Source organism: Mya arenaria, chromosome 7, assembly GCF_026914265.1.
Source record: "Mya arenaria isolate MELC-2E11 chromosome 7, ASM2691426v1".
NCBI classification, from domain to species: Eukaryota; Metazoa; Mollusca; class Bivalvia; order Myida; family Myidae; genus Mya; species Mya arenaria.
In genome coordinates this window covers 64,864,711-64,883,888 of record NC_069128.1, presented here as the reverse complement: position 1 = coordinate 64,883,888, position 19,178 = coordinate 64,864,711, and the positions used below count along the sequence as shown (strand labels likewise).

General features: G+C 34.7%; 1 long non-coding RNA gene across 1 annotated transcript; it reads left to right on the top strand.

Moving 5' to 3' along the window:
- The first annotated feature begins 14,283 nt into the window (after positions 1-14,283).
- LOC128240063 (uncharacterized) lies at positions 14,284-15,815 on the top strand. Its single transcript, XR_008262034.1, has 2 exons — positions 14,284-14,391; positions 15,259-15,815. It is a non-coding gene; the product is annotated as an uncharacterized LOC128240063 (long non-coding RNA).
- Positions 15,816-19,178: the final 3,363 nt, after the last annotated feature.

The following is a 19,178-nucleotide window of genomic DNA, read 5'->3' as shown; positions in this document are numbered from 1 at the left end:
CATATATATATGTTTTAACGTTCTAACGACAACATCAGATTAATGGTGTTCAAATGTATATATATAGGAAAAAGCAACTCATTTTACCATACAATAGTAGCCTCTCCAGCATGGCTCGGACACTGTAGAATTTTCCGGATAAATCCTTCCACCCGGACAAGGCTGGCATTCAGCCTGGCTTATGGCCCCTTCCTTATCAACTAAACTGTTTGGAGGGCAGGTAGCAGGTGTGGTCACCCCTTCTTCTCAATAGAATCCATTAGTGCACAGCCCACCATTGGGCAGGTAGGAATTTTCGGGGTCAGATACACCAATCCCACTTAGACAGATGTGGCCAGCCTGGCATCGGCCTGGATCTGGCCACCTGTACAGTATTTGCCTGTAAAAAATTAAAGGTATGTAAAAATTTTTGAGCTATACATACACAATCATTTTATTAATGATAATAACAGATGGAAAATAAGAAATTATATAACTTTAAAGCAGCAGCATCAATGAGAATAGAATGGCTATTGATTGCTTTTTAAAATATGTACGATATTAAGTTTTTTCATGATTAATTGGCTTTGGCGAGGTTAAAAATTTATTTACAATACCATCACTCCATCATTGCAAAAAATTAGTCAATTAATGTTTCTCAGTTATAATTTCCAGTCCTTGCCCGGTATTCAATATTTATCCTATCCTTATCCTTAGACATGGACCAGTTATTCCATTCAGCCCATTGGTCAGCTAAATATACAGGCCAATCAAAACACTTAGTTTATAATCTTAAATTTAAGTTAAATCTAGCTTATTGAATATGACCCCTGGTCATTCCTAAAGGAAAACCACCCATCCACAATAAATTCTTTAAAAACTAACCAGCAATGCAGGCTGAACAATCTTCCGGCTTTTCCAGGTTTGTCGAGGCGTCATTTAAGTCCCGTATAAGCACAGCGTCGGGGCAGCTGAACTCTCAGGGCAGTATGAATAGATCCGGCAATCAATGGGCACAAATGTATTAGACGGGCATAGTACCCTGCTGGACACGCGTCACACTCAAACTTGCCCACGTTTTCTTGGTAGGTGCCCGGGTCACATGGTATGGGATCGGCAGTGTCTGAAAAAGGGAATAAAAATGGAAACATTCTTTTAATAAAAGTTTAAAGCTTATAAGATCATTGGGTGGTCATACTACTGAAAATGAGCATGTTTATGAAAGTCTAAACTCAAAATAATCGCAATTTTATTACCTAATAGGATATGATATGTATTTTCCCTTGTCAAATATATGTCAATTGAAAACAACAATATGACTTATATTTAATATCACATTTTAAGACAAAACAAAATATTTCAAGCTGGACATATTTACCCTGCCCCAAGAATGTTCCTAATTGATAGGAAATGGTTCCCCAACATGTATTTACCCTTGGTTAATATATTTGTCAATCTAAAACAAAAATATGTCTTGTATTTCATATGACATTGATAGAAAAAACAATTATTACTGGCTGGACATATTGATCCCGCTGGGCAAAGGTATCCGGTGGGGGATGCGTCTCCGATATCATCTGCTGCAGGGCAGTAGAACCACTCAGCACACGGCCCAGTTGGCTCAGTGAGACCTCCCCCTCCACAGTATTTTCTTCCTGTGAATGTGAAATAAGTATAAATTATCATTTTTTATGACTTTTATCTTTAATTTCAAATGTTACCAAAACCTTAAATTACATCCTCCTTCATCTTCTCCTTGCCACTGCTGCCATCATCATAGTCCTCCTCACCACCACCACTGTCATTGTTGTGGTCATCATCCTCCTCCTCCTCACCACCACGACCACCACCGTGATCACCATCATCATCATCCTTTTATTCAAAGTAATACCTTTAATTCTTTTTAAAATATTTGACGCTTTATTTGTTCAATTTATTGTCCTCTGAAATATTAAAGTATAAAAAAAGACCTAGACAGATTACCTGTACATGGGAAACAGTCGCCCTCACTTCCACCGTGGGTCTCGTTTCTCATGGTTCCAATCAGGGATTTAACAGCTGCTGTTGTACCTTCTTCACAATAATGTCCAATCATGCAAGGCTTGTTGCTGCCATCATCTCGAGTGGCAGAAGTGGCATTTCCCCCAAACAGATAACCCGCACTACAATTTCCCGCAGGAGTTGACAGGCCCACAATGTCACAGCAAGTTCCAGGGAGGCAGCCAAGACAGTTCCCAGAGGCATCTACTCCCTTGGTAGGGTTAAATGTTCCTGAAAACAATGAATATATATTTATAAAGATTTAGACAATTCCCAGAGGCATCTACTCCCTCAGTGGGTTAAATGTTCCAGGAAACAATGAATATATATTTATAAAGACTGACAATTCCCTGAGGCATCTACTCCCTCGGTAGGGTTAAATGTTCCTGAAAACAATGAATATATATTTATATAGACTTAGACAATTCCCAGAGGCATCTACTCCCTCGGTAGGGTTAAATGTTCCTGAAAACAATGAATATATATTTATAAAGACTGACAATTCCCTGAGGCATCTACTCCCTCGGTAGGGTTAAATGTTCCAGGAAACAATGAATATATATTTATAAAGACTGACAATTCCCTGAGGCATCTACTCCCTCGGTAGGGTTAAATGTTCCTGAAAACAATGAATATATATTTATATAGACTTAGACAATTCCCAGAGGCATCTACTCCCTCGGTAGGGTTAAATGTTCCTGAAAACAATGAATATATATTTATAAAGACTGACAATTCCCTGAGGCATCTTCTCCCTCGGTAGGGTTAAATGTTCCAGGAAACAATGAATATATATTTATAAAGACTGACAATTCCCTGAGGCATCTACTCCCTCGGTAGGGTTAAATGTTCCTGAAAACAATGAATATATATTTATATAGACTTAGACAATTCCCAGAGGCATCTACTCCCTCGGTAGGGTTAAATGTTCCTGAAAACAATGAATATATATTTATAAAGACTGACAATTCCCTGAGGCATCTACTCCCTCGGTAGGGTTAAATGTTCCAGGAAACAATGAATATATATTTATAAAGACTGACAATTCCCTGAGGCATCTACTCCCTCGGTAGGGTTAAATGTTCCTGAAAACAATGAATATATATTTATATAGACTTAGACAATTCCCAGAGGCATCTACTCCCTCAGTAGGGTTTAATGTTCCTAAACACCGTGGATAAATTATTAATAAAGACTGCTAATTTAGGGAACATGAAACACATTAAAGCTGCACTCTCACAATTTGTCTTTGAATGAGCCAATTCTGGCGTAAATATCTAACAACCAGTGATATAAGACTACTGACAAAAGAACAGATTGCAGACTTTCATATTTCCATTGGAAAAATTATGATTTATGGCTAAATGCATTACTAATGCTTTATGAAAACAGCAAAAAACATAGAAAAATTAAACATAAATATGAAAACCTGCACATTTACCTCAACAATCAAAAAAGGTTTGTCATAACTGTTTGTGCAATTCACACAATAGTAGCCTGCAGGACAAGGCAGTGTGTAGTTCATTCCCAGGTGACCTTCCTGCAGGACATATGTCACAGGAATCTGGATTGAAAGAACAATAACAGGATGTTATAAGAGAACTTTTTTATTACATACTAGGGATAATCCAGCAATTTGTACATTCTGCTTCTATAAGCAATAATTTCTACTGTGAGACCACATTAATATATATATATATGCCTTTCACTTCATCATTACTATAGGAACTTTGAGAAATATATATCCAGTCTATGAACTTTTAGACCAACTCCCGGGCCAAAACAAAATAAACTTTACCCGACCCTTCCTACCAAATAGGCGCTGTTGTTTTGTTTCTGTAGTCAGGTGTTAAATAAAATATAAAATGAAAAAAAAAATGTATATTTTGTGTGTGTTTTAAAATAAAGTTAAAAACCTTTAAAGCATTACACTGAAAAAATCTTTTAACACCATTCTCCAAAGATGACAATAAAGTTCTTTATCAAGCTTAACAAGAGGGCCATGATGGCCCTAAATCGCTCACCTGAGTAAAAGAGTTTAACCTTTGTTATTAATATAGCTTGTTTCTCAAAGAATATTGAACAAGAGCTGTCAAAGTATGTGATAAATGCCCCCCAATGTGACATTGATCTATGAACAAGTACATAAAAAGTTGATCTTGCCGTTATGTGTCAAATACATATTGCAAGTTATATTAAATTGCATTTGAGCATAGAAAAAAAACCAATCATACTAAATGACAGCCAACACTCTTTATGTCCTCATATTCAGCATTCCATTGTGAATAAACACTTAGTGTATCTTTCACCTTAGAGGTAGGGACATGGGTCTTGCACACGACACGTTGTCTTGGTATGTCGAAAACATATGGCAAGTCATTTTAAAATCTGTCCATATAAGAGAAAGTCACAGCGCGGACACGACAGCCTATATTTTCCTTCAGGTTGCCATGGCAACCAGAGTTCTGCATGGAATTAATTTTTTTGAACAATTTTGAAAAAGCACCAACCAAGGATCATTCCTATGAAGTTTCATCAAAATTGTCCAAACGGTTTAGGAGAAGAAGATGATTGTAACCAATTGTTGACACTTTTCCTTTAGGTTGCCATGTCAACCAGAGTTCTACATGGAATTAATTTCTTTGAACAATTTTGAAAAAGCACCAACCAAGGATCATTCCTATGAAGTTTCATCAAAATTGCCAAAGCGGTTTAGGAGAAGATGATTATAACCAATTGTTGACATTTTCCTTTAGGTTGCCATGGCAACCGGACCAAACAAAATAATGTGAACAAATTTAAGAGGTCCATGCAAGGACACTTCAAACCAAATTTGCTGAAGATCTATCAAGGGGTTCATGCGAAGAAAATGTTAAGTTTTTTTTACTAATTTTAGCTCTGGTGGCCCTTAAAAGGGGCCAAACAAAATTATTTGAAAAGACCTGACAGAGGCCCATGCTAGGATGCTTCAGACTTGAAGATCCATCAAGCAGTTAATAAGATCAAGTTGTTTAAAGGTTTTTCTATTTTTTGCTCTGGTGACCCCTAAAAGGGGCCAAACAAAACCATTTGAACAAAGTTGAGAGAGGACCATGTAAGGATGCTACATATCAAGTATGGAGTCATTCTGACCTTTTCTTTCAGAGGAAAAGATGTTTAAGTGACAAGACGATGTAAAAACAAATGACCCCTGAGCAAGGCCAATTTCACCCCGGGACAATAATTTGAATACCTTTGGTGTAGGTCCACTAGGTAACACTATATACCAAATATGAAAGCTCTAGGTCTTATATTTTGGAGAAGAGGATTTTTAAAGTTTTAATATATACAAACAAAACCATTTGAACAAAGTTGAGAGAGGACCATGTAAGGATGCTACATATCAAGTATGGAGTCATTCTGACCTTTACTTTCAGAGGAAAAGATGTTTAAGTGACAAGACAATGTAAAAACAAATGACCCCAGAGCAAGGCCAATTTGACCCCGGGACAATAATTTGAATACCTTTGGTGTAGGTCCACTAGGTAACACTATATACCAAATATGAAAGCTCTCGGTCTTATATTTTGGAGAAGAGGATTTTTAAAGTTTTAATATATACAAACAAAACCATTTGAACAAAGTTGAGAGAGGACCATGTAAGGATGCTACATATCAAGTATGGAGTCATTCTGACCTTTACTTTCAGAGGAAAAGATGTTTAAGTGACAAGACAATGTAAAAACAAATGACCCCAGAGCAAGGCCAATTTGACCCCGGGACAATAATTTGAATACCTTTGGTGTAGGTCCACTAGGTAACACTATATACCAAATATGAAAGCTCTCGGTCTTATATTTTGGAGAAGAGGATTTTTAAAGTTTTAATATATACGACTCTATAAAAATATTGAAAACCCAAGCCTATGAACACGGGGCGTGGCCAATTTTGACCCCAGGGTTAAAGTTTGAACAAACTTAATAGTGGTCCGATAAACAATGCTTCATACCAAATATCTAAGGCCTTCGCCTTTTGGTTTCGGAGAAGAAGATTTTATAAGTTTTCATCATATACATATATAAGGAAACCCATGACCGCCCGGGTGGGGCCATTTTTTGACCCCAGGGCCAAAGATTGAACAATATTGGTACAAGTCAACTAGATGATATATCATGCCAAATATCTAAGCTCTTGTCACTACTTGATTTTACGTGTGTATCTATATATGTATATTTGTTATTAATTGTTGTATGTGGCCCATATTGAAAATTGGTATCTGTATTAAATATGTTATCCAGTTTAAATTAAGACGTTACTTGTCTTTGTGAGTTTGGAGAAGATTTTTTAAGTTTTCACTATAACACATATAGAGAAAACCCATCAGCCCCGGGGTGTGGCCAATTTTGACCCCAGGGCCATAATTTGAACAAACTTTGTAGAGGTCCACTAGACGATGAATCATGCCAAATATCTAAGCTCTAAGCCACGTAAGTTCAGAGGAGATGATTTTTGAAGTTTTCACTATAAACATATAGAGAAAACCCATGACCCCGAAGGGGGTGGGGCCAATTTTGACCCCAAGGCCATAATTTGAACAATCTTTGTAGAGGTCCACTAGACGATGAATCTTGCCAAATATCTAAGCTCTAGTCCAAGTAAGTTCAGAGGAGAAGATTTTTGAAGTTTTAACTATAAACATATAGAGAATACCCTAACCCCCCTGGGCGGGGCCAATTTTGACCCCAAGGCCATAATTTGAACAATCTTTATAAGGTCCACTAGACGATGAATCAAGCCAAATATCTAAGCTCTAAGCAACGTAAGTTCAGAGGACATTTTTGATTTTTTTTAATATAAACATATAGAGAAAACCCATGACCACCCAGGGGCGGGGCCAATTTTGACCACAGGGCCATAATTTGAACAATCTTTGTAGAGGTCCACTAGACGATGAATCATGCCAAATATCTAAGCTCTAGTCCAAGTAAGTTAAGAGGAGAAGATTTTTGAAGTTTTAACTATACATATCAAGTATACCCATGACCCCCTGGGGCGGGGCCAATTTTGACCCCAAGGCCATAATTTGAACAATCTTTGTAGAGGTCCACTTGACGATGAATCATGCCAAATATCTAAGCTCCAAGTAAGTTCAAAGGAGAAGATTTCACTATAAACATATAGAGAATACCCTAACCCCCCTGGGCGGGGCCAATTTTGACCCCAAGGCCATAATTTAAAAAATCTTTGTAGAGGTCCACTTGACGATGAATCATGCCAAATATCTAAGCTCTAGTCCAAGTAAGTTAAGAGGAGAAGATTTTTGAAGTTCTAACTATAAACATATCAAGTATACCCATGACCCCCCGGGGCGGGGCCAATTTTGACCCCAAGGCCATAATTTGAACAATCTTTGTAGAGGTCCACTAGACGATGAATCATGCCAAATATCTAAGCTCTAGTCCAAGTAAGTTCAAAGGAGAAGATTTTTGAAGTTTTCACTACAAACATATAGAGAAAACCCATGACCCCCCGGGGCGGAGCCAATTTTGACCCCAAGGCCATAATTTGAACAATCTTTGTAAAGGTCCAATAGACGATGAATCATGCCAAATATCTAAGCTCTAGTCCAAGTAAGTTCAGAGAAGAAGATTTTTGAAGTTTTAACAATAAACATATAGAGCATACCCATGACCCCCCGGGGCGGGGCCAATTTTGACCCCAGGGCCATAATTTGAACAAACTTTGTAGAGGTCCACTAGTCGATGAATCATGACAAATATCTAAGCTCTAGGCCAAGTAAGTTCAGAGGAGAAGATTTTTTAAGTTTTCACTATAAACATATAGAAAAAACCCATGACCCCCCGGGGCGGGGCCAATTTTGACCCCAAGGCCATAATTTGAGCAATCTTTGTAGAGGTCCACTTGACGATGAATCATGCCAAATATCTAAGCTCTAGTCCAAGTAAGTTCAAAGGAGAAGATTTTTGAAGTTTTCACTACAAACATATAGAGAAAACCCATGACCCCCCGGGGCGGAGCCATTTTTGACCCCAAGGCCATAATTTGAACAATCTTTGTAGAGGTCCACTAGACGATGAATCATGCCAAATATCTAAGCTCTAGTCCAAGTAAGTTCAGAGAAGAAGATTTTTGAAGTTTTAACAATAAACATATAGAGCATACCCATGACCCCCCGGGGCGGGGCCAATTTTGACCCCAGGGCCATAATTTGAACAAACTTTGTAGAGGTCCACTAGTCGATGAATCATGACAAATATCTAAGCTCTAGGCCAAGTAAGTTCAGAGGAGAAGATTTTTTAAGTTTTCACTATAAACATATAGAAAAAACCCATGACCCCCCGGGGCGGGGCCAATTTTGACCCAAGGGCCATAATTTGAACAATCTTGGTAGAGGACCATTTGGTGATCCTACCTACCATATATCAACGGCCTAAGCCTTGTGGTTTGGGAGAAGAAGATTTTTTAAGTTTTTCCTTTCCATTGCCATGGCAACCAGAGTTCTGCATGGAAATCAATTCTTTGAACAATTTTCAAAGGGGACCACCCAAGGAACATTCCTGTGAAGTTTGGATGAAATTGGCTAAGCGGTTTATGAGGAGATGTCGTTTAAAGTAAAAGTTTACGGACGGACGACGGACGGACGCCGGACAAATTGTGATCACAAAAGCTCACCTTGTCACTATATGACAGGTGAGCTAATAAATAAAGAATAGAAAAAAATGTCTACATACCCTACCTGTTTTTGATAAGGATGTAACCCTCATTATACAATTATTATTTTGGCCTCATACATATCATTAATGTAAAATATGTTACAGGAATCTGAGAACATAGAAAAAGTGTGTACAATTACCTTGACCCTGTTGGATTTGGTATGTGCCCGGGGAACAAGGGTTAGCAAAAAGACAGTAGTAGCCGGCTGGACAAATGTAACCTTTGATATTGTCTGTAGGTATGGAAGGGTATTTAAGTAAAAAATCAATTCATATAAATGAATTATTCTTGTATGTAAATTACATTAATATTATGGTAAATTTATATTCTATCATTACTGCTAACATGCGCATTCATACTATTGTTACGCACATTTAGAGATGTTACTACATCTTAGTTACAAATAGCTGCCATATATGATATTCATATAAATGTATTATTCTTGTATGTAAATTACATTGATATTATGGTAAATCTTTGTTCTATCATTACTGCTTACATGTGCATTCATACAAATGTTACGCACATTTAGAGATTTTACTACTTCTTAATTCCAAATTGCTGCCATATATTAGAAACTTGTTAATTTTAGATTTTATCTACAGACTGACAAATGTCTGCTGACTACTGCCTAATAACTGCTTGCGTGAATCTGAACGAATAGTTTATTTATAATTCAAATTAATAAGTTAAGGTTATGCTAAGCGAAAACATCCAGTACTATAACACAGCCAGCAAGCAGTAGACAACAAGCATTTGTATAAATCCGTGACGAAGCTAAATTCATATTAAGCTGGGGACCATTATCTTCGGTTGTTTCCGTGATTCGCAAGGTGCGCACCGGTGTTACCTGAAAAAAATACCACGGCAAATTCCTACCGCGAGGAGCGTGTTCCCTCTGGTCGGCCCAGTTGTCTATCCTAAATTATGATCGGACCTGCTTGAGGCCATCAGAATTATTAATGTCGTTCATCTTTGTCGTGATATTTTTTTTTTTACTTTTATGTTATAAAAGGAAAGGCAATATTACTATATTATAGTATATTCCATACTTTTTTAGGAGTCTATCATGAACTATTTTAATGCAACGTTTATAAATACGTTGAAACTGTTGTCTATCACAGATTATTTAGCTTGACGAAATAGGCTATTGAGCAAACAGATTTTAGGCTTAAAAGTATCACGTTTATGAAACTGTTGTCCGCATCTCAATAATATGTACCTTTTAATACGAAGTTGTTAGTGTCTATCAAAGAAATATTTTAATTGATATTTATGTATGTCATACAAAAATAACCCTATCATATACCATTTCTTTTATGGACATTTGAAGGTACATATTAACAAAATCAATTGATATATTTTATTTTTTGCATCAAATATGTTCTTTGATAATATAAAGAAAAGTACATTGATCAAACAAGTGTAAGTAAGAAAGAAATAGAATTGGCTTCAATTGCCAATCAATAATTTCTGCTCACGGTCTGCAGTCTATCACAGATCAATGAGCAATTGCAATGACCAACAGTTAACACAAACGCTTCCGTGGGAGGGGGGATGGCACACCCGGCACATGCCCCATCACTGAAGTCTTCAAAGTTTGCATTCTAATTCAAAGGAGTGGAAATTAATAAACTACACCTTTCAAATGCCATCATGTGCAGGCGATGTGAACTCATAAAAACAACAAATTCAAACAGCGCAACCTCCTTTAATTATGTCCTCTTGATGTTTCTTCATCCGTATATAAACAACAGTTTCCACGTCTTCCAACAATTTCCAATACTGGTGAAAATGTATCCATCATCCGTGTGATATTTGTTGAAAACAAGAAAAGCATACATGCCATAAAACTGAGAAAAAAGTTATTTTCTCCAGTCTTGTAGCAGAACGCAATCCTTGAACATGTGCAAGATATGCCATGAAGTCAATATCACCACTACTTGAAGGCCACCGATGTGTTATGTTCACTTGTATGTCTTTCTGATGTCTTCACAAATTGCTTACGTCTAGTGGACCCTTGGGGGGAGGGGTACGCCCCTTAGGTATGTCCTCTCTTGGGGAGCGGAGTACGCCCCTTAGGTATGCCCTTTCTTGGGGAGCGGAGTACGCCCCTTAGGTATGCCCTTTCTTGGGGAGCGGAGTACGCCCCTTAGTTATGCCCTCTCTAACGTCTATTCCTGGACTCTCCCCTGCTTTTAAGATAAACTTTCATAACCAGTATCACTTATTACCTTATTATTATAATAAAATTCATTAAACTTATCTTGAAGCCATATGATGGCAGATAAACAATGGTTAAAGTTAAATGAACAGTAATGTTCATTTCTAATTTTTTTATTGATAAGATTAATCCCAGTATGAAAGATTCATTTTATATTAGAAAATAAATAAAATATATATGTTTAGGAAAGACAATTAAGAAAACCATGTTTTATGATAGACAATATTTTTTTATGTAAATGATAAATAAGAAAAAATATTCTTATTGTCTATCATGAAATATATATTTCTTATTGTCTATCATGAAAAATATTTCTTACTGTCTATCAAGATTTGTTTTTATTATTGCCTATCATGAAATATCTTTCTAACTGTCTATCATAAATATTGTCATATTTTATGATAGACAATAAGAATTTTTTTTATATTTCTTATTGTCTATCATGAAAAATATTTCTTATGGTCTATCATGACATATTTTTATTATTGTCTATCATGAAATATTTTTCTGTCTATCATAAATTTTAATACATATGTTTAAATTAAATATTTCTTATTGTCTATCATGAATTTTTTTCTTACTGTCTATCAGACATTATTCTCATTATTATCTATCATGAAATATTTTTCTTACTGTCTATCATAAATTTTAATAAATATATTTTATGATAGACAATACGAAAACAAATTATACATAATTACAGTAAAGCAAAAACCATGATTGACTGTAAGAAACTTACTACTTGTGTTTTCATGTAATTATAGGACAAATAAGAAAAATATAAATAATTCTTATTGTCTATCATAAATTTAAAAAACAACAACATATTTTACGATAGATAATAAGAAAAGGCCTGTAAATATGAAAAATTGTTCATGCTCAAGTCAATCGTATGATCAAACTTCAAAAGATTAAAACAGTAAAATGCTTAATGTTTTACTGATTTTCAATATTCCAACTCATTTTAGCTCAAGTTAGGCTCTTCCCATCTTTAATTTAGACAAGAGACATAGTGGTCCTACATCGCTCAACTTATTAAAGGGTTACAAAAGAACCATTGCAAATAATCTTTGTGAAATAGCCACCTCAGGACCGCTAAGACACACAAGGACATGCAAAGACACCTCAACTTTAAGGGAAAGCTACTTTAAAGCACTGTTATAGGTATTAAGCAGTTAAGAACTAAAAAAAATATCACATAAAATCATTTTTACCGGTTAAAATCGTTTTTGTTTGTAATAATTACAAAAATATAGAAAGGGCTCAAAGTCTCAACCAAATGTTCCCCTTTGTCTTTACTGGTTTAGAATGTCTATTTCTATGTTATTAACCTTGCCGGATCAAGTAGAAATTGATCTTATTAACCCTTATTAACCCTACCCTGGCCCTAAATCCTAGTGGTTATTTAGGTTTGTCGTCAACCAATTAACTGTTAGTGTTTCTTATGAAACAGTACCTCTCATGGCACTCATAATATGCATGGACTATTTAACACTATTAAAACACGTTATTTAGATTTTGACGGACTAAAACATTATAATTGATGTCTTTCAGTACATATTTTAAAGCTTTGAAATAGATTACCCACTACTGTTAGTGTCTTTGTGTCCTAGCTTGTGTGTCTTGGCGGTATTTACCAATAATAGTTGAGCTAAATTTTGCCCCCTCCATTTGTGATTTCTTGGTTAGATATTTAATTATTTTTCCAGTAATGCATATATACCTGGTGATGATTGAACCCGTGACACTAGAAATCCTGCTCTCTACCGCTAACTGAGCTAGCTGGGGACCTCAGAGTAAACAGTGGCTCAGTTAGTAACGGCATGAATTTACATAATTTCAAAGACTTCTCTGCCCCTAAACCAGCCCTTTTTACGATTTTTGATATTTCATGTTGCTGGTGTAGGGTCAGAGGAATTTCTATAGTGAAAATGTGGGACTCTCCTCCCCTCTCGCAGGAGAGGAACTTTAAACCACTATATCTTTGTAAAACATCATTTAATAAACATTTTAACACTATGCATCTGTTATATAGATATTATTGAACCTATCTGAACAGAAAAAAATGTTTTGTACACCTCAGATATGTTGTGGTAAAGGTTACAGCAAATATGTATGGCATAAGTACATTTATACATGAGGCATTTGATTTGTCAGATAACTCTGAATTGGATTGCCTCTAACTAAGACCTAATGGTTTAAAAAACAAAAGTTAAAGTTCAGATAGGTTAATAAATATATTGATAATATATTTGTAACATTGAAATATTAATCCAATGCATGGTTACAGAGATATATTGATTTAAGTTCCTCTCCTGCGAGGGGGAGCAAAGTCCCACATTTTCACTATAGAAATTCCTCTGACCCTACACCAGCCACATAAAATATCAAAAATCGTAAAAAGAGCTGGTTTAGGGGCAGAGTAGGCTCAGATTAGGTAAGGGGGGCCAGTCTTGCAAGTTAGACGTGGGTTCAAATCATTGTCCTACACTAGGTATATCTCCATAAAAGTACAATTTACGTCTAAACAGAACTTTATACCGATCGGTTAGTGCAAAACTAAATTTGATTATAAGATTTGCACTGACCAGACAATGTCGATTTCCCTTGAACACTGTAGAACGATTTTGCTTCTTCAGATTTTTAAATTTAGATAGAAACTGTGAGATGAATAGTCATTGTTCCAGTTTGCGATGAGTCATTTAACGTGTACAACCCAATTTGTAAAACATTAAAACTTTCGCACAAGTTGCAAGTAAAACATTAAAACTTTCTCACAAGTTGCAAGTCCAATGTATCCGGATTGACGTATCCGAATTGCATGCTTGCGGTCGACAAATATAAACTTCTATTTGGACAAATATATACTCCTGATTAAGACGTAGGAATGTTGCGGCTTGTTTAATGTAATTTTTCAATGTACAATGTATGTTTATTGATATTTACCTCATACGACGTGTATATAATATGTGTTGTTTTGTTATCGTCGTTGTTCATCGTATTATCTGGGGCTGTAGGAATCGGGTAATGTTTATCCATGCACCGTCTCGTCACGGAAAATCCCGAAGTTATGAAGATGCTTGACAGAGTGACCTCCCGTTTATAGCAATTTGCGCTAGAATTTTGTTTTTTTATTACTGGTTCCCTTCCATATCTCGAATAACACAATGCACAATGCTTTGTGCGTTATGAGTGCTTATATTGCAAAAATCAGAACATTGAATTTGTGTATTTCTAATTGATATAAGGTAGAAGTGCAATTTTAACATTAGAATCTACATGTTGAAGGAAAGTTTGATTATGCTGCATTCGCCTTATTCCAGAAGCCCATAATGCTTTGCGACAAAGGTGACTTCCGGTTTATTTCCGCATTCAATTTCCTAGTTATCGATACGAGTGAAAGGAAGAGCATAATTGGCAAAATAGATCGATAGGTGAGTAAAACCTGTTAGGAACATCAGTTTATACATTCTTCTATAAATTTCTACCGTTTTTTGTAAATGTCAATGAAGTTTTCGACGTTTATACCCAACTTCAGTACACATTTAAGTGGGTGGGGTAAAATAACAAATATAATGGTAAAGACTTTCATAGTAGTTCTCAAAGACTTCAAATACATATTGGTTGTTATGAAGTATGCATTCAATTGTGGTTTGTTGAGTTTGTTATTAAATTAAATGAATGATATGTTGCAATTAGTGTGAAATTGTTAAAATCTGCAACTTCAAAACAGTCAAGTAAATGAAGCTTAAATGTGATTAAGAAGGGCATTTAAATACTGACTGCTGTGCTGTATGTAAACAAATATGCAGGTCTTAAAATAACAGCTTATTAATATTGTACTAGTAAATTGTAACTATTTAAATATCTGACTGATATTAAAGCTGCACTCTCACAGATTAAACATTTTGACAACTGTTTTTTTTTTTGTCTTCGACTGCCAATTTATGCAAACGTGCAAGAAAACCAGTGATATAAGACTGCTGACAAAACATTGGATCGCAGATTTTCATTTTTAAGTAAATAAAATAACCGTTAGTAACGCTTTTAAAATTAGCCATAAAATAATAATTTTTAAATGGAGATATGAAAATCGGTGATCTGTTTTTTTTTGTCAGCAGGCTTATATCACTGGTTTGCAGATATTTACGCAGAAATTGCCTCTTTCCAAGACAACAAATAAAAAAAGTTGTCAAAACGGTTTATCTGTGAGAGTGCAGCTTTAACAGTTAAGAGTCTCTTATTTTTTTATTTTTTTCTGGCTAAGTTGGATGATGATAAAACTATTTATTTTATTTCAGAGATATCCATTCTGGATGTTTGATTCGGCCAAGTTGATGCTCAACAGGAGTAGGCAGTTGATACCATTGATCTGATAGCACCTGCTATATCAGTGGTTTTACAAGAAAAATTTGTGCAAAACACAAGAGACGGAATCAGTTCAAGAACAGAGATAAAATAAATGAAGTGTGTCAATATGAATGAAAACTTTCCTTGACTGCAAGGACTAAAGAAATGCACACAAGTGACATAAATTTAAATGTTTGGTACAAAAAGTAGACATTTAGAACTTAAAATTATGACACAGGATGTGAAACAACATTTTATAGCCGATAACAGTCGGAACAAGAGATTTTTCAAAAAGAAGCAAGATGTGGTTTTTTAACCCTTGGCAAATGAACCTTTAAAGGGATTATTGCATACCAAGGACAATTTATTGTTATTGAATTATATCATGTTTAATGTTATTATTAAATTGTAAAAAAATGCCGTTGTTATTAATATGATTGTCTATGATCTTTTTATTCCAATGACTGTGTAAACTCACATGGTTAATATTAAAAAGACATAAAATCGAGTTAACATTTGTGGGCAATTTTTCCTATCATGTTACTTTAGTATTGTTATAGTCAATAAGCCTAGGTGTCGTTAGCGCAGTACTGTAGGCCGAATATTTTCTTGGCCCAAATTCAAACAGCCTTGAGATTTAAATGAAACTTGGTACACATGCAAATTTCCAGAAACAATAGGCTCATGTCCAGCAAGATCATACATAATATTTCAAGACTTGAATGATTCAATACATCTGCTCCTATGTATTTTAATTTTCATAACTAAAATTGTTCATCATTGTAAATACAGTGCTCAAGTTTAAAGCTGCATTCTCAGACTGACCATTTTGACAAAAAATGTCTGAAAACCAGTGATATAAGATTGCTGATGGAAGATCAGAAAACATTTTTACAGAATTATCATGACCGTTTTGACAAAAAAATGTCTGAAAACCAGTGATAAAAGATTGCTGATAGATCAGATAACATTTGTACGTATCTTTGTTTGAAAATGGATATATTTATGGTTAAAAAGCGTTTCTAACGCTTTAAGAAAATGGAGTCTTTTGACAGTGTTTCAAACAACTGAGATCTGTTATTTTGTGAATCATCTTATATGACTGACTGAATTGAAGGCAATGATATCAAAATCAGTTAATCTGTAAGATTGCAGTTTTAAAGGTGCATGTCCCTAAAGGTCAATTGGCAGGAGATCTCATCAAATTTAATGAAGAATCATACATTCAATGATGCAATTCAACTTATTCATTTTGATGAGAATCAGCATTTAAAGAAGTTACCATGAGCTCTGATTTTTTTGCTGTGCTTTTTTTAGGACAAATTTATCATTTCTGTAGAAAATGTCTGACACTATCATACAAATTGTAGCAAAAGAAACAAAAAATGGTTGTACAGAATTAATGTTTATTTAACTATCTATAAAAAGAGGTGTTCATATAATAAAACATTATGATGCACATTTTAAATGTAAAACATAACTTAAGTACAAGGACATAAAAAATATTTAATTTTATATATTTATATGATTTTTGAATAATAATATTTCTTAAGATAACAATAACAATAATAAGTGTTGAATACTAAGCACTTTACATATTATACATGTATGAATATCAATAATAACAGTAAAAAAACAACAGTTCAACCAACAAAAGAGATCCAACAAGTACTAGCAATGGGAATCAAACCAATATGACCCAACAGTGATTCAAATAACACTAGTTGTCTATCACACATTCTGTCCAACAAGCAGTCCAAACAACACTGGTGGTCCAACCAACACTTCCAGTCCAACCATTTATAATTGTTCAACCAACACGTATGGTCCATCCAATATAGCGGCCCAGTAAGCAATAGATGCCAAACCAACAATAGCATGTCAGGTACTAGCTGTCCATCACGTTGCTACATGTACCAATCTAGCAGCCCAACCAATTGTAGTAATGTTCTTCATTGAAAGTAATGGTCTCAGAAGGTAACATCAGCATATTTGAATCACATCTGTAAAGAAAGGAATGGAACATAAAAAGCATATTTTTATAAAAAAGTAAGTTACTCTCAGACTTATTTATGAATGGGTTTTAAGACAATCTGGAATCCGATTTAATTCCAGACCTGGGGGTATGCGACTAGTCCAGTGGCCATCATAATATTTGAAAATAACAAATCATTCAGAAGACTACACAGGTGACAGCATGACATAATTACTCTAAGTAAAATGTTTATTACATAGTAATAAAATACACACAGCAGTATAAATATCATAATTTATATTGATGATGATTTATTTATGTTCATTCATAAGACTATTAGTTATACCTGGTAATGTACATACAGATTCCTCATTAGATTATGACTGTCAGATAGTAAAACAGACTAATGTATTATTTGTGTTAATTTTCAAAACAAATGTTTTAGAATAGATGAGAATTTGTTGTTTATAATACTCCAATAAGAATAGTAACTGCAGTCTTTTCTGAACCATCTACCCCACCCACCAGAACTAACTGTCCTAGTAAACAGTCAAGCGATTTATAGCTCATGACATTCAAATAATATCACAATAATGTAATATAAACTCATTAAAATGACGAATCTAATAAAAATAAATAAATTATAACAAACCTGGAATGATAATTTGTCCGTATTTATCGCTGTTATTGTACTTCGTCATAACCCGGAAATAAACCGGAAGTCACCATGCAGCAAAGGATTATGGTCTATTGGAAAGTCGAGAATGCAGAAGTAATGAAGCAACACAATGAACTCGCTCCATTACATGCACGAATAAGACGGTTATTATTTACACGCAATAGCATGCATAAACATCTTGGTAATAATAATAGAATGTCGATTTACCATTTGAGACTATGCAGTTGTCACTAGTATGAATACACATGTCACTAGTATGAATACACATGTTAGCAGTCATGATAGAATATATATTTACCATAATATTAATGTAATTTACATACAAGAATAATGCATGTACATGAATTGATTTTTTACTTAAATACCCTTCCATATGTAGGCGTGGCTATATAGGATCCCGTCAAACCAATGTACCCAGCGGTACATGGAAGGCTGAAACATATGAAAAAAAATAAAAAAAATTATGTTGTTTTTTTACCTTTCAACTTTAGAAAAACAGACCATTTTTACATGTGGACAAAATCGAAAAACTCAACCTCAGTTATGATCAAGAGTACTTGGAAAACTAATAAAAACGAAGCCCTTGTCATTATCATTAGCTTTGTTTGCAGTGGGTTTCCATATATATTTTATTATTTATATAAATTTATTTGATTTAATTTCTTAAAAAGGTTAAAAATAAATAATATTTTACTAACTTTGCTATTTAAGTATTAATTATTTTGTAAATTAAAGCATTATCTATCAATTACATCAAAGCAAATACTCCCTGAGTTCCAAGCCAAACAACTTGTATTACTATAGCTTAGCTCTTGCAATCAATAACATAATCACACAACAGTAGCTTTGTTAGCAAACAGCATATCATCATTTTATTGCATCATAAAACCACATTGTTATGGCCGTCCACTTAGCTCACTCGCTTTTCACAAAGATGATCTGGGTTCAATTCCCGGCCTGGGCGCATATGAGCTTGGTTGATTGTCACCATGCTGGACAAATGTGTTTTTTCGTGTTCGACTTCCTCCACAACACATGACTAACCAGTGTGACTGGGCATATGTCAATATAACTTTCTTCACAATCGTAAAATAAATAAAGCTTAAACTAAGAAAATGATAATTTTTTATGATAATATACTGGAACTAAAGATGCCTTGAAAAAGTGATAATTATTGATTTTTTTTATATATATGACATGATTTGATAGGTAGGTTA